This window comes from Neodiprion fabricii, chromosome 1 (assembly GCF_021155785.1).
Source record: "Neodiprion fabricii isolate iyNeoFabr1 chromosome 1, iyNeoFabr1.1, whole genome shotgun sequence".
In the NCBI taxonomy this organism is placed as follows: Eukaryota; Metazoa; Arthropoda; class Insecta; order Hymenoptera; family Diprionidae; genus Neodiprion; species Neodiprion fabricii.
Genome location: NC_060239.1, coordinates 1,770,584 through 1,795,310, shown reverse-complemented (window position 1 = coordinate 1,795,310; position 24,727 = coordinate 1,770,584). Strand labels below are relative to the sequence as shown.

At 38.4% G+C, this 24,727-nt stretch overlaps 1 protein-coding gene across 2 annotated transcripts in view; it reads left to right on the top strand.

The window, feature by feature from the left end:
- Positions 1–1,380: 1,380 nt before the first annotated feature.
- Positions 1,381–24,727, top strand: part of LOC124178260 (calexcitin-1) — a 56,057-nt gene continuing 32,710 nt past the window's right edge. The window contains exon 1 of one of the 2 annotated variants that reach the window (XM_046561498.1): positions 1,381–1,531. The gene's annotated coding sequence lies outside the window, so the exon portion shown is untranslated. The remainder of the gene's footprint in view (positions 1,532–24,727) is intronic. The other variant, XM_046561503.1, reaches the window with a different exon arrangement.

Genomic DNA, 24,727 nt, shown 5'->3' with positions numbered 1-24,727 from the left:
AATTTTGACTAATTTCGTCGCATTTGTAACATCCGAGAGATGATAAGAAGAAGAAGAAGAAGCAGAGATGACAAGAAATAAGAGTATAGAAAGTAAAAGAATATGGGAATGGAGAAGAAATGTGATTTTCGTGGAAATAAAGGGGAAAAAAAGAAATAGGAAAAATGTGAAAAGAAAGGTGAGGAACGCGAGAAGCGAGGGGGGAAAAATGGGAAAACTTTTGACTACTTGGCGTCGATCAATTTCAGGACAAAGACGAACGGTTCTGTACGGTGATTTAAAACTTTCAGGGGAAATTGTTTACCGACCTGAGTGAAAGGGAAATATGGGTGGGAAAGTGGCGAAGGCAAGGGGATGTTGTCTTATAACGTCGTTTCGTCGGAAACACGGATATCTTATCAATGAGTAAAATACGAAGAAAAAGGAGTAGGAGTCGAAAACGAGACGAAATGAAGAACGAACTCTTTGGAGTGGGACAGGGTTGAAATTCCGAATTTAAAATATTCCAAAAGGGCAAAATAACGAAAGGGCGTAACTTCGACAAGCCAAATTTCCGAAAGTGCGAAAATGAGAAAATTTTGCAATCTGAAACATTGAAATTCCGAATGATCCAAGATTGTAGGTTGCGTGAATTTATGGCTTGGTGAAATTTCACCACTTTGAGCTATCTTTGGTTTAGATTTTGGATATTCTTACGTTCGGAACTCTGGTCATTCTGACTTTCGGTTTTTCTAAATTTTTACACCCACTCGTCGAGTAAGCCACGCTGTGTGAGCAGACTTTAACTTTCGGTATTTTCTTCTATCGTATCTTGAATTTTCAAAAACTTGCATTCTAGAACTTTGAGTTATCGGCTTTCCAACCATCCAAAACTTTGTCGTTTCTTTAAAGTTTGGTTTCTTCGCTTCAAGTTTCGCCACCAAGTAATTCGTAATCAGGCGCTTTCGGCACTTTTCAAATTCCGAACTTCAACCCCGCCCTTTTGCCGTTAGAAAAAATCTGTGCGTTGTTTAAAATTTCTCTTCCATCTCTATCCTCTTCGTTTTATTCCCTGCTGCAAGTTTCGTACGTTAAAATTTGAAAGTTCGAGGAAATTCGAGAATAAGACGTTTCTTTTTCGTTCTCCAAGATCGACGCGCGTCATCGGTGCCTAATTGGCAGGTAAAATGAATGAAAATTGTATGTCCTTGGATGTTCCGGATCCTCCGATCTCTCGAGGACGACGCGGGGTGCAGCTTCGCGTCGCCGCGACGCCGGGCCTCCTCCTCTCCTCTCCTCTCCTCTCCTCTCCTCTCCTCTCCTCTCGATCCGAGGCGGCGAACGGCGCCCTCTGCGCAAGCACAGGTGGGCAAGCTCTCTCTTGCCACCGTATAAATGGGAAGCAGTAGACGCGGCGGGACACTCCGTGTTTGGTACGTGGGAAATAACGAACTTCTCCATCCATTCGCTACTTGCGTTCTGCAACTTTGCACCCTTGCGCTTCTCAAAGGACCTCTTCTACCGCCAAAGAATATAACAATCCTCGCCAAAGGTGAGTCAAGGATTAAATACCTACCAATGACAACGTTTTTAGTGGAGGAAGGAAAATTCGTTTCATTTGCGAAAGAAATCGATCTTGACCGGTGATTATTTTTTATATTTTTCACTTTTGCAACTCTCCAACTCTTTTCTTATTATATCTTTCTTCTTCGCAAATTCATACATTGTTGATATATTTACCTTCGATGGGAAAAATTGTGGATGATCGAAAGATATTTATCATTATTATTGTTGTTGTTATTGTTGTTGTTGTTGTTGTTGTTATTATTATTGTTGTTATTTACATGTTTTATGATTCCAAGTGCGTAGTGTAAAAATTGAAGAATAACAATCGAAAAACAATTCGAACGAAATAGCGACAAAAAAAAAGAACGAAACAAATCAATTAAAACCGAACGTGAATAAATAAACAATTTTTAAAAATTCGTGTAACGATCGTAATAATACCCACGGCTGTATGATCAATAATATAATTATTAGCATCGCGATTGCAAAGGGAGGAAACATTTCGGTCGACAAACCGCGTGAACTTTTTTTTTAATCGTGATAAACAAAAAAAAAAGGAAAAGAAAATAGAAATATTCCTGGGCTTTTCACACCGTACGCGTGAATTTTTTATTTCTTCGTTTATTTTTTTCTCTTCATCATCGTATCTTCTAATTCTTTCGATTCGTTCGCTCATCCCTTATCAATTCATAACATGTATCGCGAATTGATCAACTTGAATTTATATCATTGAATATTGAACGCCGTTTCGATATCGGAGTTCTCGTTTCGCAATTAGCCAAGAGTTTTTTTTTTTTTCTTTTTTTTCATCTTCTTTTAAACCATCGCCCAACAGATTGCGTACATCGCTATACATATACATACCTTGCATCTGTAATTTACATGAAAAAAATCAATGCGGTTTAAACGGTGATCGAGATTTAATAGTCTTCATTTCCTCATCGAATACGCGTTCGGTTTCACCTTTTTTTTTTTTTTTTTTCTTCTTGCAATACTGGAAATTCGTTTTTCATATCGTTTCGTATTTTTTTCTCACCTCTAACGCAAAATCGTTTCGACGACAAATAATTAGCCCCGATTATCGAACCTCGTAATTTTTATTCGCACGTCACTCTTGCGTGTACAATCTGACAATAATAATAACAACAACAACAACAATATTAACAATAATGATATTATTAATGATTTTCTGCAACGCATCGCGTACTCGTGCGGAATTGATTATATAAATTACAGTAGGTAATGCGGTGAGAGGATTTATTATAAATTACATGTGGAAAATCTTGGCTTCGTCGCCGAGGGAAATTGAATTCGTACGGCGACGTTCTCTCGCGCATAGATTATACACGTTGCATGTACCGTGACGTACGTACGTATATAGGTATGTATCAGCGTATCCGCATTCTCCAACTGTTTCCGATCTGACGAGAGGAATTCGATACCCGTTTCCTACCCTCCCTCCCAATGCCGTCAATATTCAGGGTGCCTAAATCATACCGGCCGCGAGGATAGAAATCGAAGCTTCGAGCCGCATTTCGCGTTCCTCGGTTCATCCGTTGTGTCGAATCGAAACATCGAGCGGATTCGGCAACGGCACGATTTAAACGCGGAAGCGAATCCGTCGACGGACCGCGTTAATCGGGGTTCGGATCGCGGTCCGGTTATTCATTTCTCGATCTATCTGATCTAGGCGATAGGAAATTTTATTTTTCATGCTTATTACCTAAGCCGAGTTTACCGGTCATCGATACGCTTGGACCATTTTATTTTCGAAAATTATAAATTTACGGCACAAATTGCGAGTTTCTCAATAATCGAAACAACATTCCTCGCCGATTAAAAACTGGAAATTTATTTTTTTTGTCATTTTTGAACCAAGGATCGAACGAACGCAACCAAAAAAATGTTAATAATTGGGACAGGGTCAATAATTGGTACACTTACTTTACCTTTGTACGTATTGTGATTGAAAAATTGAGCAAAAGGAGAGAAAAGATTTACAATACGTTGTGTCTATGATATAATAATAATAATAATAACAACAACAACAACAGCAATAATGATAATAATGATGATGATGTTATACGTTTAAGACAATGGCTTCGTAAATCATTTTCTAAATCGACACAGCGTGCAGCATGAAATAGGCGATATATTTTTAGTGTGCAGAGGATTGAACGGAAACGCAATACGACGTCAATCGATAGCCCATATGCGGTGATAATAAACTAAATTTCTTGAAAATAGAAGAAGAAGAAATAGGGGAGAGGAATAAAGGACCGAAGTAAAATCGAAAATACATGACGGGTATAATAACGCGTCGGAAATTGTTCGACAAAAAGTAACTTTCATCACATTTGTGCCCGTGTGTGTGTGTGTGTGTGTGTGTGTGTGTGTGAACGTGTTTCGGAAAAGTTTCATCCCTCGCAGCTGCAAAGAAAAATTTTATATTCCAGGGGGATGAAATCGAGTCAGGCTTTATTACTTTCGATTCTACGATTCGAGTTTTGAGATTGAATTTTTCTTTTCTCTTTTTTTTTTTTTATCTTACTATTTACGTAGGCACGATTATGGAGCTCATTTCACGAATCACGTAATTCGTACAAACGAGGATCTAAATCGACTCTGATATCGCTGCACGCGAGATGCGTGAGACCTGAGTATATTTTTTTTTTCGTTTCTTCTTTTTTTTTTCTCATCATTATTCTTCACTTTCCTCCCCCAAATTTTCGTTTAATCGATAAAAATGATTAACGACTGTGCGTAGGGGGGAAAAGATTGAACTCATCACACCTGCACTGCAGTGGTAGCCTGTTTTCTGGTTTCTTCCCCCCCCCCCCCTCATTTTCCTTCTCTTCTCACAATCTCGATTTCTGATCTCACGTACATCGTTGTGCAATAATCAAGACTGAGAAAATTAGCTCCTATATACTTGAGTGTGCGTAATTAACACGGTAATAAACGAATATATTACCAGGCTGATAATCGTATCGCGGTATGAAATTTCACGTCGATTTTCAACGACGATACAATAAATAATCGGGAAACAAAATAAAAGGCGAGAATCAACTTTTAACCCGAAAAACTCGAGGCTCTTTGAACAAACGTGGAGCCTTATCGTTTCCTGGGAAACGATAACCAGCCTGTCGATATCTCCTCTTGTGATATACTTAAAAACTTTTCATTGTTCTTTTCCAAACATTATTCAGCTATCATTCAATACCGTTAATTAAAACCTGTAGAGCCATGAAAGCGGGAATCGCCAAAAGTTGGGATAATTATATTATTATTATTATTATTTAGGAGATGAAAGATGAGAAGGAGGAGGAGGAGGAGGAGGAGTGATGAAAAAAATTTAATCAGCAAATTTCAATCAGCTTTTATTTTTTTTACTCACAGTTCTCAGTTTTTCCCACGCTTTTTCGCTTCAAAGGTTCGCGTCTCCTTTTCTACGCATCTTCTCATCTTCTCAACAGACAAGTTCACAGCTGAATGGTGCAGACGTTGGATCGTAAAATCTATGCACAGATCGCAGGAACGGGAGTTGGGAAATTGTTTTTTCTTGGTTAAATGTTTTGATTATATAACCATAGCTGCGTGTGTAACAACTTCAAGGAAGAACTTATGGATGATACGAGACATGAGGAAATCGTTTCCCTTTAGTCACTTTGTTCCGTTCATTTTTTTTCTACAATATTTCTAAGTCAAGCGTATATTAAACAAGCTAGAATTTAAAGAAAACGTGCAGGAAAAATTGGCATCTAATTAAATGGATCAGAATCTTTGTTAACAGTTTAAGTTTCATTGTATCGTTGAACGGTTGAATATTTGTATTATTTTTCCAATCGTATGACGAAAAGAAGAAAACGAAAAAAAAATAAAAATCGTACAGAAAACGAAAAGAGTGAAGTGAAGTGAGGTTGTAATAAAGTGGGGAAGAAAGAAGTGAAAAAGATTTATAACACGAAGTAGTTGGACGCACAAGACTTCTAAGTTTACGCGACGGAAAGGTTGAACTTTTATTCGCATGAAACGCTTAAAGCTCATCGGTTATTCCCAAAGAGAAAAATGTTCGTACATGTATAACGGAGTCGAAGTTTGGCTCACGCGGATGGAATTCGAGCTGCTTCGGGAGAGCCGTAAATTTCTTAACGTGACATTTTTACGAAAAGTCGTTAAAATCGAGACGCGGAACCGCCGTACCTGCCTCTGCGGTGTATATATTCGCGGCTCGGGGCCGATTAGTTCGTTACGTTTACGGGGTACGAAAACTTGGAGAGTTGGCAGAAGAAGAAGACGAAGAAGAAAAAAAAATCGAGAGCAAAAGGGGGGGGTAATTACTCCGCTGATATAGCGAAGAGCTAATTTTTTATTCTTCATTCCAGGCGTTTAAAAAGCTATATCATCATGAGAAAAGTTTTATGCAGCGTTACAGTTGCCGGAAGATTTTCGTAAAACAAGCATAGTTGTGAAAGCTGTTTCAATGTTGTTGAAATTATGTTAAAAAAATCTCACTTTGAGAAGGTATCAAGATCGATGGCGGAGAAAATAAAAGAGCAGATTTTTCTGAAAACTGCAGAAAAAGAGAGACGCGTTAGGGTTTTTGGTGAAATGTGTTTCGTAAAATGCAGAAATGAATGATAATGTAGAAACATAAAAGATTTGTAGTAAGAAATGTACAGTCGACACGTATGGATATTTTTTACCAAAAATCTTCACGTCTTTCTTTTACTGCATTTTTTAGTAAAATCTGCTCGTTTTTATTTCGCCGTCATTTATTGCCGAAGCAATATCATATTATCGCAATAGTCAGAAGAAAGTACAGTGACGGTGATTGGTAATCTAAATCAAATGTTACACAGACTAGATTTTCCGACTACCGCATCTATGAGACTGTGATTTTCATTTTATAACCAGAACTGTATTTTTCGAATGCGTTGAAAAGCGACGAGTAGTTAGGGACTCTGTGCACTAATGACGACAAAAAATTTATCTCGGTTATAGAAGAGGAAAAACAATCGCGTACGTTCCAGTCAATTTTCCGTAAAGTACATATATAGCAAAAAAAAAGGCGAATTTTCCACACCGTGCGAGAAATATTCACGCTAGACTTTTTATACAGTTCCATTCCAGGTTTCGAGTTTATAAGTTTTGACGTGCCGTAGAAAAAATGTAAACCGTCGATTCTATATAAAGTTTAATTGCAGGCGATTCGTAGGAATACGCAAACCCCCGAGACTCGATGTGTTTGACCTCGTCTTACAGAGTCAGGCAAACTCAGCGATCTCAGATTCTAGCAGCTACGTCTATTTAATATCGTGTTTGTATTTAAATAAGATGAAAAGCGACTCTAACTCGCCTTTGACAGAGTCAATCGGTCAGGAATTTTCTCCTTTGGTATCTCGTGCGATGATTATGTGCTGTTTTGTATGGGAAAAAAATTCAGGCTCTGCATCAGTTGAAATTTAGTGGCACTTCTTCAGGGTGGCCACACTCCTGAAAAAAAATGGAAAACCTGGAAATGTCGGGGGATTTTTAATTTGGTCATGGAAAAAACTGAAAATATCAGTTTTACTATCACGGATATTAGAACTGATTTTTTGAGGTAACAAGTTTACTTTTTTTTTTCGAGAAAGCAAATTGGCTTAGACTGACTTTTTTGTAAATTATATATATATTTTTATTTTTTTTATTTGAATTAAATTTGAACCAAGTATAGAGTTAATAAGCTGAACAATTTCGGTTTTAGTAACTTACCAGAACTGACAAAATGTCAGTGAAAACTAGTTTTTTAGGTCCTGGAAAACTTTTGGAAGTGTCGTTGAATTTTTTTTCACAAAAATTAATGACCAGCCTGTTTTCAAACTTTTGATTCATCGCGTTTTTGCTTGACGAATTTTTCTTCCGACACATCCTCGCATCGAATCTCGATAGTCACGTTCGATCAAATAACGTCTTTCCACTTTAATTCCACATCACCGAACATCTTCCCGAAATTCCTGCTCCCTCCGTCCCAATAAATCCTCTCTCTCTGATACACGGCGGAAGTTGTACTTCGAATTAATAACCTCCTCCTCGGGTCGCTGTTCATTGAAACATCCCGTCATTGGGTCGGTTGGTCGACAGGATCAGGCAGGCACTATATATTATATAATGCATTCGAAATCGAAAGCTGCACACTCACTCAATGTAGCTCGCGGTACAATGATACACACTTTTGCACAAAGTGCTCCAACTCTCTTCGAGTTTTGCGATGTTATAATCGATCCGTCCTGCAGCCCCAGGACTCGCATCCTTACGTGTATAACATACGTATAGGTATACCATACCTTGTATACCTTATAACATCTTCCTCCATATCCCATCCGATGAAGCATCGAATCCAATACGCTTCGGAGAATTTCAGGGCCATTGATTCGAATCAAGGGTAAATAATTTTCTTTTCGCGTTCGTGTTTTTTTTTTTTTTTTTCTCATTTTCGTTTACGAAAGAAAGAGAGAAAGAAACGAACAAACGCCCAGGTATCACGAGGGTTGTCAAAAGTTCTTCGAGGAATGAGGTAAAAGAGAAAGGAATGAAACAAAGCTTGTAAAACGCGTGGAGATACGGTGGAAAAAATGTACGAATGACGTATCCAATTCAATTATCTTGCATAATTAAAGGGTGTGTTATATGGTGGCTAAGCTTCGCGCTAGCTTTACGACGAGCTCGCAAAGTTCAGGGACGTGTCAAACGAAACGAGGGGCGGGGAAAAGGGGGGAGGATTCCGGCGATTCGAGGAAGAAAAGCTGGGCGCAGAGTTTCGACCTGGCTAGTTTGGTAATAATCTCGGTCCGCTGATTAACATCTGTTCTGACCCAAAAACCGAATTGTTATTAAAGTTGAGCTCGAAATGGAATTATCAGGAAAATCCGAGGATTTCGGCGCAGCGGTCGTAATTTTGCAGGGTACGAAATTACGAGCAACGCGTCAAATCTCCGCTCCTCGCTGTTATAATACAAATGTACAGGTATATTTCAACTTGGCGAAAACAATTACGGGACTTGAATTCTTTTTTCGCAAAAGGGTGAAACTCTGTGAAACTGCTCTTACGCAGAGACAGCTTGGATAACAAAGCTGGAGGGAAAAAAGAGCTTCTGCAAACTATCACCTTCCGCCACTTTGTTATTCTTTTTCTTTCTCTTTCTCGTCCTCTTACCGTTATCTTTGCATTATAAATTAGATTTCTTATATTTATATAAATAAAACAATAAATGTGGGTAAACGGATGCAATATTCGTTCAAAAGCCTAATTTATTCTCGCGTTCGGTTATTCTTATCTGATTTATATTTTGCGCGCAACGGGACAATCAGAGTGATTTTAACAATCGCGTATCAACTTTTTTCGAATTTTAGTTTACGATCGCCCCGAATTTCCTTGGTTAAACACGACGTTTCCGAACTCGAATTTCGCGTGATATTTGAATATTACCTGGAGCAGGATGGCCGGACGTCTGGAAATCCTGAAAAACCTAGGATTGTCAGGGGATTTTTAACTTGGTTTCCTTTTTTTCGTCGAGAAAATAAGTTGGTCAAAACTGATTTTTATTTTTTTTTTTTATTTTTGTATACACAATATTCTTCTTCCATTTGTACTGAACTTGAATAGAATTTCAGTAACTTACTACTAGAATTTTTTTCCAATAAATTTGTCGCGGCGACACCCTGTCGAGGTCACACCTCGGATATGTCGCAGACGACATCGAAGGGTCGGAATTTCTCTCTCGACTTGTTTGCAAGACGCTGAGCTTCCAGCGCGCACTCCACGGTTTTCGGAAACGCACGAAGTTTCAACCGAAAGTAGGACACGGTTTTCCATGTGGGCGTGGCCGGCAGCCATGGGATGTAAATAGGAAGTCCCTAACCTCTGCAGCTAGTCCGATAGGAATTCTGCTCCGACAAAGTTATTTGCAAGGGTCAAATACTGATTAAGGTCGGCAGGGCTTACCGCTTTTCGCTGCTCGTTCAGAGACCAGAACTGACGTGAAATTTACACTTGTCAAGCAGCGCGAAGAGTTTGAAACGATCGATTTTCAAATCCCTTCACTTCGCGTGTGTAATGGATCAATTTTATCGGCGCGTTGAAACTTGAATACATTTCCTCCGTCAAACGTTTGTTTCCTCAAAGCAATGAGCAAGTTGGAAAATAACTCGAGCAAAAACTGATTAAACGAGAAAAAAAAAATAAATAAATAAATTGCTTGAAGTAATCGTGAGGGTTCGATTTAATCAGAGTTCGGAGGGAAACAGGTGAATAAATTTCAACAACCGCGTAATTTTTCCACACCACACGGACACATATTTCACCGATGAAATTAGAATATTTAATTAAAACCGGTGTTCGGATATCGATTCTGATAAAAAGAACGAAGGAAGGAGAAAAAAAAAAAAGTATTGGGATTATAGTTGCTGAAATTTAACGAAAAGGAAAAACTTTCGTGATTCGATTTTACTTCCTTTTTCCTTATCTCCTGCTTTTTTTTTCTTATTTTTCTTACCGGATAATTTTTATCAAGAAAGTTCTGTTTTACAGCCGGCAAAGGATAAAAGAGAAGCGCTGAGAAAGTATCCACCCACACACGTATAAAATCGAATTTCCCGTAAAGTTTGTCGCAAAATTTTTGCACCGAATGGATTGCGAGTTTCGCGAAGCGTCGCCGGTTATTTCCTGGTCCTCTGCAGAAGATCGACCCGCTGCAGTTGTCGTATCAAAGCTCCTCGTATCCTGCACCCAAATAATGCGATATATGTACAGTTTTGTGCGCGTGTGTGTTTGTGTAACGTACGTATACGTATACATGCGATGTAACACAGCTCTGATACTTTTCCGCTGCACGTCGATTTTCTCGTTTTCTTTCTTTTTTTTTTTACATTTTATACTCGTCGTGTTTTCCTTCTCCGCTTATCCGTACATCCTGTATACTTATACTATACATAATACATGTATATGTATATACCTATGTATGTACGTGTAAGCTATCTATCTATTGTCAACGAGGAAAGGAGCCTCGTTTTGTCGTCGCGTTGCAGTGTACCAAGTGCGGCTACAATAATAAAAAAGAAAAATGAAATGTAGAAGAAGGGTGAAAAGGAAATAGATTGCAGTAATGCCGCGGTGATGGGTAAAATAGTTATATTGAAACTACTGAATTTCAGTCTACCTGAACTTTTATGCCTCTCTCTCTCTCTTTGCGGGACACGGAAATTCCTCTAAAACAATTTACTTTCTCGCCACTCTTGCATTTTATGTAATACGCGTGGGACGAAAATTGTCACGTTTAAAATTGTTGCCTAATAAAATGTGGAAGAAGAGGAAGAAAAAAAATACACATTTACTACATACGATATGTGCAAGTTATTATTCTCGTGGGGATTAAACCTGTGGAACGATTTTTGCAATTACATTTGCTCGAGTATAACTGGTTGGAATTTTTTTTTCTCCCGGATTTCGCGTTAGGAAATATTAATTGAAAATGTAATGAATTATTAATTCTCTCGTCGCTGAAACGTGGCACCGATTTTATTTCTTATTATCCCGCAACTTCCATCAGATCATTAATTATTATACATGTGTATAGTAATATAATAATACATCGGTTGTATAATCCTCATTTATTATTCACAATCTTTTGTCCATATACTTAGCCTATAAACGTTTATTACACGTATTCAGTGCAACGTAAGTTGATCGATAGATTTGTTACGGGATCGAGAATCTGGAATTGACACAATATATATATATATATATATGTGGGTGTGAAATATTCTGTGTATTCTGTATCCAAACATGATGAGGCGTATTATAAACCTACCTTATGCAGCTTGCACGGTTTCTCAATCTCCGATGCATATGTATAGCTACGTATATACGGCACATACATTCTATATGTATATACAAAGCAAGCATATACATGGCACATATTCCGGCCGGTCGCAGAGCCTTTGACTCTACTCTACGAGTGCGTCTCGCCATTAATCACCCAGGGTAAACCTAAATAATACTTCGGCTACATATGTGTATATATATATATATATAATATACATATATGTATATAGGTATAGGTTACATGTAATGTTGCAGCACTCATGCACAGGTATATACTCAAACAATAAAAAAAAAAAACAATGAATATTATATGGACAGCACATTTTTATGACGTTAAAGTTAGGAAGGTTATCGTAACGATTCATGCTGACAAAATCCGTTATTTTGCAGTTTTGGAATTGCTTGGAATTGAGCGAACAGTAATGAAACAAATTATACTCATATTTCAAAATCTCTGTTTCTTCAAAGTCATTTCGATTAATGAAAAATAGTTATTTTTTATCCTCCATTTTTTCTTTACAATAACATTCGAAACTTCAACCTCGTACTTTTTTCGAGTTAAATCTACAGCACTTGTGGTAATATATAAAAAAACCGATAATTAGAATTGCAAAACAAATAGTAAGAGTTAATATGCTTAGAAGGATGCACCGCGATTCGTGTAGATTTGACTCAAAAAAAAAAAAAAAAAAAAAAACTAGGTACTGTTCATTTCATATTCATCACATGAGACCTGAAATGTTGAGATATTTTTTTCCCGCGTAGACGTGCGTATGTAAATTCCTCGCGTGGAGAAAATTGTGTTCCAGTTTTTCACGTTCCTGTGAGAAGTAGAGTGAAAAAAAAAAAAATAGATAAATAAACAAAAAATTCTTCTCCCGAAAAACTTCTCTCTCAAATTGTTTCACTTGCCACTGGCAGGCGATAAAAAAAAAAAAAAAACAGCGAGAGGGGAGGGGGGTGGATGAAAGCTATTAAAAAAACTCTCGTACTTCTGATCGTTGTATGTACAAAGTGAGAGAGAGAGAGAGAGAGAGTGCACACGGAATTTAGGATCAAATTGTGAAACTGAATGTTTTACGGAATGCATTATATATATATATATATATATATAAAACCATTGACCGCAGGATGAAACGACCGTTGAATTCCTTCGTACGATAAATTTGCTCGGCGCAATGTTCTGTCCGCTTAAAACACGCGGGGCGGAAATCATTTTAGGGATAGCTACACTCACGTATGCGTACATATACATGTATGTATGTCACATACAACGCACGATTAAGTCTCACGTAACTGTTATATCCGCTTAGGTAGATCGTTGAGTAAAATTACACCCTGCAAAGGGCGACGGAATGGAATTTAGTCTAAATTCGCGCGTATAAGCGTATAATTGTTGAAACAAAATTGAATAACATTTCTAAATTAAGAAACCTGTTTTTTTTTTTCTCTTTTCGATCATTTTTTACGTCGAAATCGAGGTGTCGCAAATATTCGCGTACCGATATACAATGTAATATTACAGTATAAGAATACAACGGAAGTAAGAAGAAAAAACGTGAATTTTGTGTTTAATGTTTTTATTTTTCCCTTTATTTTTTTTTTTTTTGTCACTTTGCCCAAACGTTTGACATGAAAAAAAAAAAAATTTCACCATCGCAAGTCAATAAATTGCGCAACGTCGGGAATTTCATATTCGTTGCACGGAAAAGGTATACAGACGTACACGCGTGTGTGTATAAAAAGTTGCGTTACGGTTCGATATGAAAAAAATTGCTTTGAGGAAAAGTGAAGGGAGGGGAGGAGAGAGAAAAAGAAAAAGAAAAAAAAAAAAAATTAGCGAGCGAGCGAAAAGGCGAGGCGATCGTGTTTGTCGGGAAAATCCCGGGGGAACATCGTTTCGGTCTGACGTCTGAATTTAACGTTTAATTTTCCGTTTTAAGAGTGCCGCCCGTTCGCCTGTCTGCTGCAGGTATTGCCAAACTGAAAACGGCAACTTTGATCCCGCAGGCGTACGTTATATAATGCGAATTACCCACGTAGGTATAAAACGCGCGAGTGTTCGGATGCGGGGAGCGGAATTAAGGCATTGCGGCAATTAACAGACTCAATTTAGCGGGAACTCTATCCTTCTCTTTCTCCCGAATCTCGCCTTGCGGGGCCAAGTTATTTGCGTAAATAGCCAAGCAGTAGGTTTCAACCTACTACCAAGGTGCCCGTTGAACCCGCAGGTCGCCAAATTGGCTCGCGGCAAAGCGGCTGCGATACTTTACGCGATTATAACCGGCTCATAGGTAAACCACTTGTGATCAAGACGCGAACCCCAGATTCTACCAACTCAATATCGCTGAGCGATCCTCAACGTTGAATTCCTAATTTTACATCGGAAAAACTCCGCGATTATGTAATTCGAGATTTATTCTTTTGGTTAAAATCAAAATATCTACTCAAAACGCTTTTATTTGAATAAAGAAACAGTTTTTGAACGAATCTTGGATGCATTGAATACATGTTTCAGAAATTGAGTTGCTTTTTTATTTTTTTTTTTTTTTTGGTAATTTTTTTGGGCAAAATTTTCTTTCCTCTCGCAATGTAAGAATAATTTTAAACAATAAATAGCGGCAGTCGATTTGTCGGAAAATTTTACCCCTATTTCACGTACTTGACAATCATTTAATACTTAATAATATTACGCGTGTCGAGAAAATGGTAAAAAAAAGCGAATGCGTCAAGTTCGATCTTCCGGAGAGTTGTTTACCTTGTCATATTATTATTATATTGGATCGATCGATTGCGTAAATTCCTCGACTCCTCGAACCAAGCGAATAATACTAGGTATAGAATATCATTGTCAAGATACAAATTTACTCCCTGAATTGTCTAATCGATCGGATGAGATCGATTCGCGTATACTTTATACGAAGAGTATAACGTGTATCAGAAATCTATACCAGGATGAAAATATTTTAAGACGCGTTGTATTATATACGGTATACAGGTACGATGTTCAGCGTAGCTGGTATAATGCGGACTAATTTACGACGGCGGTAAAATTTAACAAGAGGTATTAATAATCCGGGATTTTGGGGTCGTTACTCCTCCGAGGGTGGCAAGTCGGTTATTATCTAGGGAAAAACGAAAAGAGAAAAGAATAAAATATCCGGCTCCTCGTTCGATCGAGTCGATGATTTTTCACTTATTTATACATGAATTTTTACGAATACGCCAAGTAGGTAAGTACGGGTCAAAATCATCACGAATGTTTCGGTCAATTTGTTTGAACGACCAACGGTAACAATGATCGAAAATAATCGATTATCGTTCCCCGAACAATTGAGTGTAATCGATTATTTTTCGAACTCGATCAATCGATACATGGATTATTTTTAGCTTACCAGCCATCGCACCAACAACGTAATACATATTTGATAAACACTTACTGCACTTTATTAAATTCACGATGCAAAATACACGTAATATGCATCGACCTTGCGACGAAACAGTTATACCAATGTACCTAAAATACTTGCAGTAGCTGTTGAATATCGAATTCGCGGGTGAGGTCGGTTTCACTTTGGGGATGAATTTTTTATCCCTCGAGAATGAATAAATTTCCAGGTTCTTCGAAATATTTAAAAGAGCTGTATATGTATAGGTATATTTTTTGTAATATATATGGAGAAAAAACAAAACAGGCCCGGGAACAGGAACTCTCGACGCACGCAGTAAAATCCGTCCTAATTCACTTCGTCAAATACATTATACATTACACATTATATATATACATATATATACATACAATTCTATTTATATACTTTGCGACCTGACAAAATTCTTTCCTCTTTTTATGCCAACGCAATATTCATAAACTCCAACGTTCTCCAAATCAGCATTCGGTCAGATTAAGCTTTCGAGTTTTTTTATTTTATTTCTTGTTACTTTTTTTTTTTTTTTTAAATCCTTAAACTGCGTGTGTTGGTTTTTTCATTCAGGCATCATTCCACGCGACACTGAAACATCGATGTATCCAGGGATGGAATAATGGTAATAAAAAACAGGCAATTGCAAACAATCCGTTTCTGAATTTTCTTGTCCGTATCATCAGTCGGATGGATACAATTTCAGCCATTCTTCGAAACGTGGATTGCATTCTGCCCACGCGGATGAAAAATTGAGCATGACAAGGTAGACGGAAAGTGGAGAAATAAAAAGACTGAAAACAAATAAAAAATGTCGGAGCATCGTGTCGCGTCTTGTCGTATACTTATATAAATCGTCGAGACGTTCTCAAGCTTATCACGGCGAAAAAGGGGGTAAAAAGAAGGCGTGAGGATGGTGGAAGAGGAGAAGAAGAAAAAAGCATGCCGCAAGCGTGAAGAAGAAGAAAAAAAAAAGAAAAATTTCAACGCCTCGTTAGATCGACTTACGCGTTTTGTTTTTTTTTTTTTTTCATATAATAATAATAATACGCTAAGTATGTGGAAAGCAAGATGAAACGAAGGCGCGGAAAAAGAAAGAATTTTTTTATTCTCTCCTCTGTCACGCGTATAATAAGAATGTATTTCTTTGTTTAAACCGCGGGGTGACAAAAACCTGGAACATCTCACAGCTTCTTATCTGTAATACATTATTTAGGCATACGATACGAGTAAAGATGATACTTGGAACGAGATCCTTTTGAAATTCCTAAAGGATGAGGGCGGCTCACCCCAACAATATTATCTTAGAGCCTGCAGGCGTAACCTACAATGTGAATTGCATTTTGGGGGCCGGGTTTATGTTCCGAATTTTAAACCTTCCGAATTATTTGGTGGCGAAATTCGAAGTAGAGAATGCAAACTTTCGAAGAAACGACGAAATTTCGAATGGTCGGAAGGCTGATGGCTCAAAGTTTCGAAATTCAAGATTCCGAAAATTCAAGGTACGACATGGGAAAATTCCGAAAGTTGAAATCTAGTCACACAGCGTGGTTTACTCGACCAGTGGGTGTAAAAAATCAGAAAAACTAAAAATCAGAATTACCAGGATTCGGAACATTAAAAATATGAAAATTCCAAAACAAAGAAAGATCAAAGTGGTGAAATTTCACCAAGCCATAAATTCACGGAACCGAAAATCTTGGATCAATCGGAACTTTGATGTCTCGCAAGTGTTTGATTTCCGTACTTTAAGTTTCGCCACGAAAAAATTTGGAGTTTCGCGCTTTCGGAACGTTTCAAATTCGGAACTTCAACTCAGCCCCGCGTTTCGCTTGACAGTTAAACCGCGATTGTCTTTCCCTGATCAAAGCCGATATAAATCTTTGTCACCTTATACGTGCCTGTACATAATACGTGCATAATATATCGCATATAATCTGCCCACACAAGAAATTGGAATACGTGCGGCGGCTAGTCGGCTTTGTAACGCCGTCGGGAATTGTCAACTCGGCAAGATAAACGAGCGAAAATAATGATGGAGAGTGAAAAAGCGGCGAGGGGGAGGAAAAGGACGAAATAAGGGAAAAAAGTCGGGGGTGGTTCGACCGGATTTGCATGTAAAGCTACTCGAACAACAACGAATGTATCCGTCAGGATCGGCTGATCCGAGGCCTTTTCTTCTCCCTCCTCCCGTCCTCCATTTTTTCTTTATTTTTCCATCCCATTTGTTTCCCCGAAAATTTGTCGTACCTTTCTCAGCCAGCTTTAAGGCCGACGGAATCCCGACGATTTTCCTTCGCTGCGAGACGACGTCCTGCAGGACGCGGGCATGTCGGAATTAATTGAAAAGGTTATCGCTGCTCCTGCAGCTATACGCGATCCTGGAAAGAGTGCAGCAGCATCGTAAACTTTTCTCTTAACTGCTTTCGGCAAAGCATCCCTAGGGATGCAACCTGCAGAGCAAGGACAACTATTTATGCGAGACGCGAGACGAGAACTCGAGACTTACAATCAGACGCAGGCAGTTTTCTCAATTCTATGCGGTCGGGTTATTCAAACTTGGACGGCTCACTTTAGGCGAATGAATTTCTTTCTACTACCGAAACCAATTACACAGATAAACCAGAAAAAATAAAAAACTGCTTTGGTCTGTTTATATTTAAATAAATAAATTTTTATTCTATAGATACATCGAATGATAACAAAGTTCTTCATTTATTATATGAGAGAAAAAATAGCTTCATTGGACAAAGTTTGCTGTTGTAAAAATCAGAACGATATCTCGAATTTTGAGAAAAATTACCGATTTTCTCAAACATTTATCGTAGATAGTAATTAAACAAACTTCAGTTTCGTATTCAAATCCCTTTTATCCAAAAATTCAAATGCGAAACTGATGTTTGTTTAATTATTATTTTCGATAAATGTTTGAGAGAACGGGTAATTTTTACAAAAGCAAACTTTGTATGATAAAAATATTTTTTCTTTTATTACTCACTTTGCAGAAATCAAAATTTGACGTTTAGAACACAGACTCAAAATTCGTGTTGTTATCGTTATTTTCTTAATGGTGAAATCACGCTGCTTACAGCTCGACGAGAATCAACCGATCAGTTGCGTGATTATTAAAAAAATATTCGATTTCAACGAAATATTGTTTCGTGCAAATCCAATTTGTTTCCCTAAACGCACCAGCTTGATTGTAAGCTTTCATTTTACCGCATTCCACGTCACTTTTCTATACTTATTTCTCTTCTGAATCGCGTTATAGGCTTTGCAGATCCCTGGATAAACAAGCCGGTGTTTACGATGGGGGTTGAATTCGATGAATAATTGAATCGTGACGAAGGCCCGTTTCGCGCGGCGTGGTAGAAAAATTTTCTGACGAGGGTTGAAAAGATCTATATCACAAGCGCAACGGTACCAAATTGCTATTTCCCTAATGATCCCCACCATTGGGGTATGCATGGGATGTGTGGGATAATGCTTCGTGCATTTTCATTATCTATACAACAAAGCGTGCACGATGTTGTACACGCTGTTACACGAATGCCGAGACGATGATTAGACGCTCGAGGAAACACGTGATGATCTTTCTCCGAGATTTCTCACATGATCGCCGTGTAACCGCAGACCGCATTTCACCCTCCGCTTTACGACCTGCGGTCCAATCTGGCTTTTATTAAAGAGTGTACGAAGCGTAGAGTCGGGTCAAAAATCTGCTGGATGAAAAGCGCGATGGCAAGGCGAACGGTTCGTTTAACCCTTTCGGGCACAGTCGGATGCTCAGTTTCCTACCCCAAATATTTCACCCGATAATATCTTAGGCCCGAATCATCGAGTTAATGGAATAATACTATGTAATATTATTAACTTGGAACCCCTTCTATGGAAATTTCACCTCACGTATAAGAGGTCTTGACGGTATTTAATGTGAGTTGTCTCTGCTCACTTTAACTAGGATAATCAAATAATTCTCTAATCTGAATGATTTACCTTGATTGATGATGAAACTTAAGTTCCTGACTTTTTTATTCATCCAAACGTCGAGAATTATTCAGATATACGAAGATAAGGTCATGAAAACATACAACAATAATATTAGGCCACTCTATCGGAAGGATAGATAAGTTCTGACTTTACATTTGTGTTCAGCAACCTCAAAAACCCCCGAGTAACAAGTTTCGGTTAATTTTTTCGATTTAACATCCACCGTATTGGATCCGTCATCTTGGATTTAGAAACGATCAAATTCTGACTACAGATTTGTGATCAGCGACCCCAAAAATACCCGAGAAAAATAATTCAGGCCAAAATATCGAGTTGAAAAACGTGTGGACCGAATGGGCAATAATTTTCACCGAAGCAGCTATAAATAATTTACTTACATCGACGGTATAATTTATAATAAATCATAAAAAAGACTCAACGTCGGTACAAAGAAACTGTAATTTTTCAAAATGCGCATTTACAGAAATTATTTTCGTTCAAGCCTCTTCACGTTTCCCGGATTCGTGCATTTCACCCTCACAATAATCACAACCGCACGGAGAAAATTGATTCCAGTCTCTGCCGAATAGCGAAAAATTAGTCAAATTAATTCTAGCAAAATACGCTCGCAATTATTTCCACAAATCACCTACACCGGTAATCACATCACCTTGGTTCAATAACTGTACGCCGTAACCTGCATGCAGTTCGCGACTAACACGGCCGAACGTCAGAATTCTCGTTACATCTACGCATAAGAAGTAAAAACGTTACGTTACAATTAATGTTTCATCGCTTCTCCACCTTCTTTTCTTTTCATTATCTTTTTCTTGCCAATTAGAAAGGGACTCTGCAGGTGATGAAAAAAAAAAGCAAAACAAAAAACAAGGTATTTATTGGCTTGTCAAAGAGGACTAATTGCAGGGTCTCTCTCTCTCAAGGATCAAGATTAACCGCAACGATTTCTCCGTCGAAGATTAACGCTCGATTCGCCATATATATATATATATATTGTATATATGTGTATATATATACATAGACTAATAACACGCGTTGTTTATGGTAATCCACGGGTTTACCCGCGGGCTTTGCGTTTCCCCCGCAGCTCCGCGGCGACCAAACTTAAGCCTCAAGGTTCACGCTCGACCGAATCACTCGATTCATCAGTTTTACCCTGAATTAGCGGACTTTCACTTAATCGTCTCGCGGAAGTTGAGCTGGGGGGTAAAAATGTGTAGAAAGATTAGCAAACGGAAGGGACATCGTATCGATTTTTCGAAAACGTGAAAATCTGTTTTATAGAATTGTATCAAATGTAGAATATATGTTGGAATATAGAAGAGACAAAATTTAGACGGTTGAAATATGTGGAAAACCAGAAGACAGAATTTTCAAAATTTTGCTGTACTTGAAGTCGTTCTGACTTTCTTATATCACGGATTTCTACACTTTTATCTTTCTAGATTTTGACTTTCCGAAGTTTCGATTTTACGTGTTTGAGAAATTCGGTCAAATATATCTTCGAGTCATTGAAAATTCGACGCTGTGAACCTTCTACACTCCGATATATCTACGCTTTTTCACTCCCATACGGAATTTGAATTCGATTTCGGCTTTTGTTATTCTCACGCGCAGATGTGATAGAAAATAAGGAATCAGTGATGCGCGCAAGATATTGGAAATCGATTGTTAAACGCGGTAATTAAATTAGCACATGTGATTTCCAGGCTTGAATGGGATTTTTAAAGAGGCGGCCGCAAATCCGCGCTTCAAACGCTTATTAATATATAACCGGGGGTTAGCTTTTCTCATTCATTGTCGGTTAAATTAATGCCCCCCCAATGGCTTTGGTTCACGAAATGAACCTCGAATCGTTTTACGTAGCTTCGTTATCATACCTTATACCCGTACTTTATATCGCTATATATTTCGTCGCTTTAAATTCATCGAATTTTCGGAAAGTCAAGACTTCGGAATTAGGACTTTTACATAATTCCAGACCGCTGTAGTTATAACCGTATCGGCCTGAAAAAATAATATTTTATAAAGTTTACGATTTGTAATATTTTACGACACATCGCACGTACGTATAAAATAATCTGTATACGTATATATTATACAACGTATAATAACTTTGCCAAAATCGACCCATATAACGTCTATATAAACGATGGCAAAAGAAAAACAAAAGAAAAATAAAAGTATATAAATACGTGTCGCTGCCGTTGGTCGTAAAGTGTCCGACGCTTTTCCAGACGTCGTAATAGCGTTTCTAATATCGCTGGGAAATTGCTCATCGATATACGAAACTCCGATACCTACGTATATGTATGTACACGCGTGTATATGCTCGCCTCGAAGTGCGGGTTAAGGGGTTGACAAACCGACGCGAAACGCTCGATGCATTTCTTTTATTTTTATTATTCGCCTTTCAGACACCAGCTGAAACGCGTTTGATTATATTTTCGATCCCAAAATTACGAAGTCTCTCTTACCAACTTCTTGAAAAGAATGAGATTGCGGGAAAAGAAAATCGCGAAAACGGTAGGAGAAAAAAAATAATCTTTTTCTCCTCGTATTTAACGAAAGAAAATAAGGGCGGAGGAAAACTTTTGAAGAAATCCCTTTGAGAAAAAAGAAGACGAGCGGATGACGAAAAGACGAACGAAAACTGATAAATTGTAATTCTGTTCACGAAACGCGTAAGAGTAAGGGGAGGGGGAGGAGAAAAGTTGCCCGACCGTGGGAAACAAAAAAAGGAAATAAAATTTCTGATGATTTCGCGCCAAAGAAAAGCTCTTGTACAACTGTGTCTGTATAGTGATGCGTATTTTATACACCCTGCCAGATCCGAGGCACACGTCGATGAGCAGAACCAGATGTAGGAGGACTGGAGGGTTCTTCTAAAGATTCTTCTTTATTCTCTCTCTTCGCCGTCCGACCGAGTCTTTCTCTTCCGCATTTCCGCACGCTGTGCAGCAGCTTAGATCTTCTCTCTTTTCTCTCGGAGAGCCAATAACTATAAGCGGCCGAATGTTTCATCGAGAAGTATCGTATACTCCTTGATCGAGGCTTCGCGTCGCGTTGGAGTCCTCCTTCAATATTTTTTTTTTTTTTTTTTCTCAAAACGCGATGAACGTCTTCTCCGATTCCGTGCTGTGAAAAATTTTCGAACGTCAGTGAGACGCTCGACATTTGTATAACGGTTAATACAGAACATCCCCGGGATTTTCATTCGTCAATTTCGAAATCATTTTCGTTACATACATTATATCCGAGATCTCATATCTCGCTTATCCGTGTCTTTATATTTCTTTATTCCCGATTCAACCACAATGCATGTTAACTTTTTTGATCTGAAAAGCGGGACGAAAGTAGCATATTATTCCCTCTTTACTTTTTCTCTCATCCTTTGGGAAAAAAGTAAGACGTTTCTACCGCGTTAACTTTCAAGTTTTTTTTCTTTCTTCTTGTTTTTCTATTTTTTCCGTTTCAAAACACAGCTCTGTGTATTATTACAATCTTTAAACAATATTACAATATTCAGGCCGACAAATCACACTTGGGCTTAAAAATAAAACACTCTTAAGTCAATAATGTGGCGCCAGAGTTGAGTCGGGTATAAAGTCCCATATGCAACGCAGGAATAAAAATCGATTATTCCCTTGGTACGTAATGTATTACTGCATTATACGTACACCTAAATCTCTCGTTTCTCGATCGTCTCGTACCCAATTACATCCCCTTCTCTATCTTCGCCCTCTAATCCCATGGATTTTTCCATCTGCTCAGGGAAAACACGATCCGATCTCACGTTGTATTCGCGGAGCTTGCAAGCATGCACGTTGTACTTGTTCATTTGCCGTTCCAACTCGTCAGGACCCTCAACGCGCGGTCGACTTCAGGTATAAGGTACTCCTGCAGGATTCAAGGGGTCGCGGTCCCGGAAACTTCCCCGGGAATTCCAACCGTCAAAATTCAACCCACCGGAGTATAGTCACGGAGGAATTGATCCTACGGGACCGCGCATTGCGGGCTGCCCTATATCCGGGGCTTGGATAGGTCCCAGTTCTCTCCATTTTTTTCTCTCTTTACTTCTTGCTATTTATCCGTTTGTTTACTTATTTTGTGGGTAGAACTCGTCTCGGCATTGTTTAATCTTTCAAAGAACCGCCGGTTCGCAGCATATCTCGCGTTTACCGTTATATTCACTCCGTTTCAACTTACCTCAAATTATTCTTTACCGCATATTTAATGGAAATGGCCAAAAAAAGTCCAATCCTTAAATCAATCTCATTCAGTCTGGATAGCAAATAAAATAAAAAGAAATTTGTTCGATGCCGCAGATGAATTGGAACTTACTAGATTGAAATAATTTCATCTAGGTTGCAACGTCGTGAAATAAATTTACTAAATTTAGGTCACGGTTATTGTGTTCAGGCTCTCTTTCTCCTCTACTTTGCTTTTCAAAGTCTCTTATTCATATTCTGCCAGAGCTACCATTCATCGATATTAAAAAATCTATAATTTTCTGTACCAATTAGCCCTTTTCTTTCGCTCTCTCTCTCTCTCTCTCTCTCTCTCTTTATCTCTCACTCATCTATACACCTATCTCTATCTCTCTCTCATCCACTCGACTCACCGTGCAGAGAAAATGGGTTTCAATTTGAGAATCACACTCGGGGAGTGAAAAGCGGCGCATAAAGCTTTCAGCTGCAGCACGCGAGCTGCCGTTTCAGCCGGAAACGGGTCGACATTAATTTCGTGTCAAAGAGCAAGAGGTGGGCAGGTGACTGCGCGATAAAAGAAAAAAGAACGAAGCGCAAAAAGGGACCGAAGAATCATTACTGCAGTGAAAAACTCGTAGGATTAATTGACCCCCGTTATTACACCCTGATATTTCGGTGAAACACGCCGCTCAACACCCGCAGCATTTACTACGTTGTACCTTGGCGTGTAAACGTAGCTTCGATTTCCTGCAAACTGTGGACGTCGAGCGATCAGTTTCACCGAAAACTCTCGGTACATAAAACTGCAGGTATACAATGATCCGTTATACAACGTACAATGATTATACCTGATACATCCACAAAGAGTACGGTGTTTCTGGAAAAGGATCTCAAATAATTTTTGAAAGAGTAGATTTGTCATAAAATGATAAGAGACCTTTTTTGTAGAGCGTTTAATTCCGTATAAAAATCGTTAGCCGTTATAACAATCGGTAGGATCAAAAACAATTTTTTCCCGTGTTATTCTTGTGGAAAATAGAAAAGCGCGATGCGCAACCTCTCAATGTTAATATTAAGAACTTTTTAAACTGTTTGGAAATTATTTTTTTCTTCTTAAAATCCTAGCAAACACTGTACCTGCGTATTATACACATCGAGGCGTGTTTCGTTGGAGCAAAAATTGTCACCATGATTACATGCTTCAGGATTACTTACATTTTGTACAGTAATTACGAGAGATTACTCGACACAAACAATTATACTTCGTTTGGGTGATTTCGCGCGATTTCACGCGTATGTGATTTTCTAATATTACAAAGAGACCTCTGTGATCCCAAATGATTTTTGACGAGTCACCAATAATTACTAATGCTGAATTTCATTTGAATACCAGCGACTTCGGTGTGAAATTCGTAGATTACGAAATTATTTCGAACGATAATATAATTACAACCTGAATCGCTTCGATTAAACCACCCCTTGATACACAATATATTGTACATACGATAGAGACAGAATTTCCGAGGATCGATTTTCCGGTTCGTGCGTTGAAAAGTGGGCGGAAAGGCTGTTCGTGCAGCTTTAGAAACCTGCAGCGAAACTCGTGTGCGTTATAGACGAGGCGAGAGCGAGAGGGACGTGTAAGTAAGTAAGTGAGTAAGTCGGTAAGTCGGAGAGAG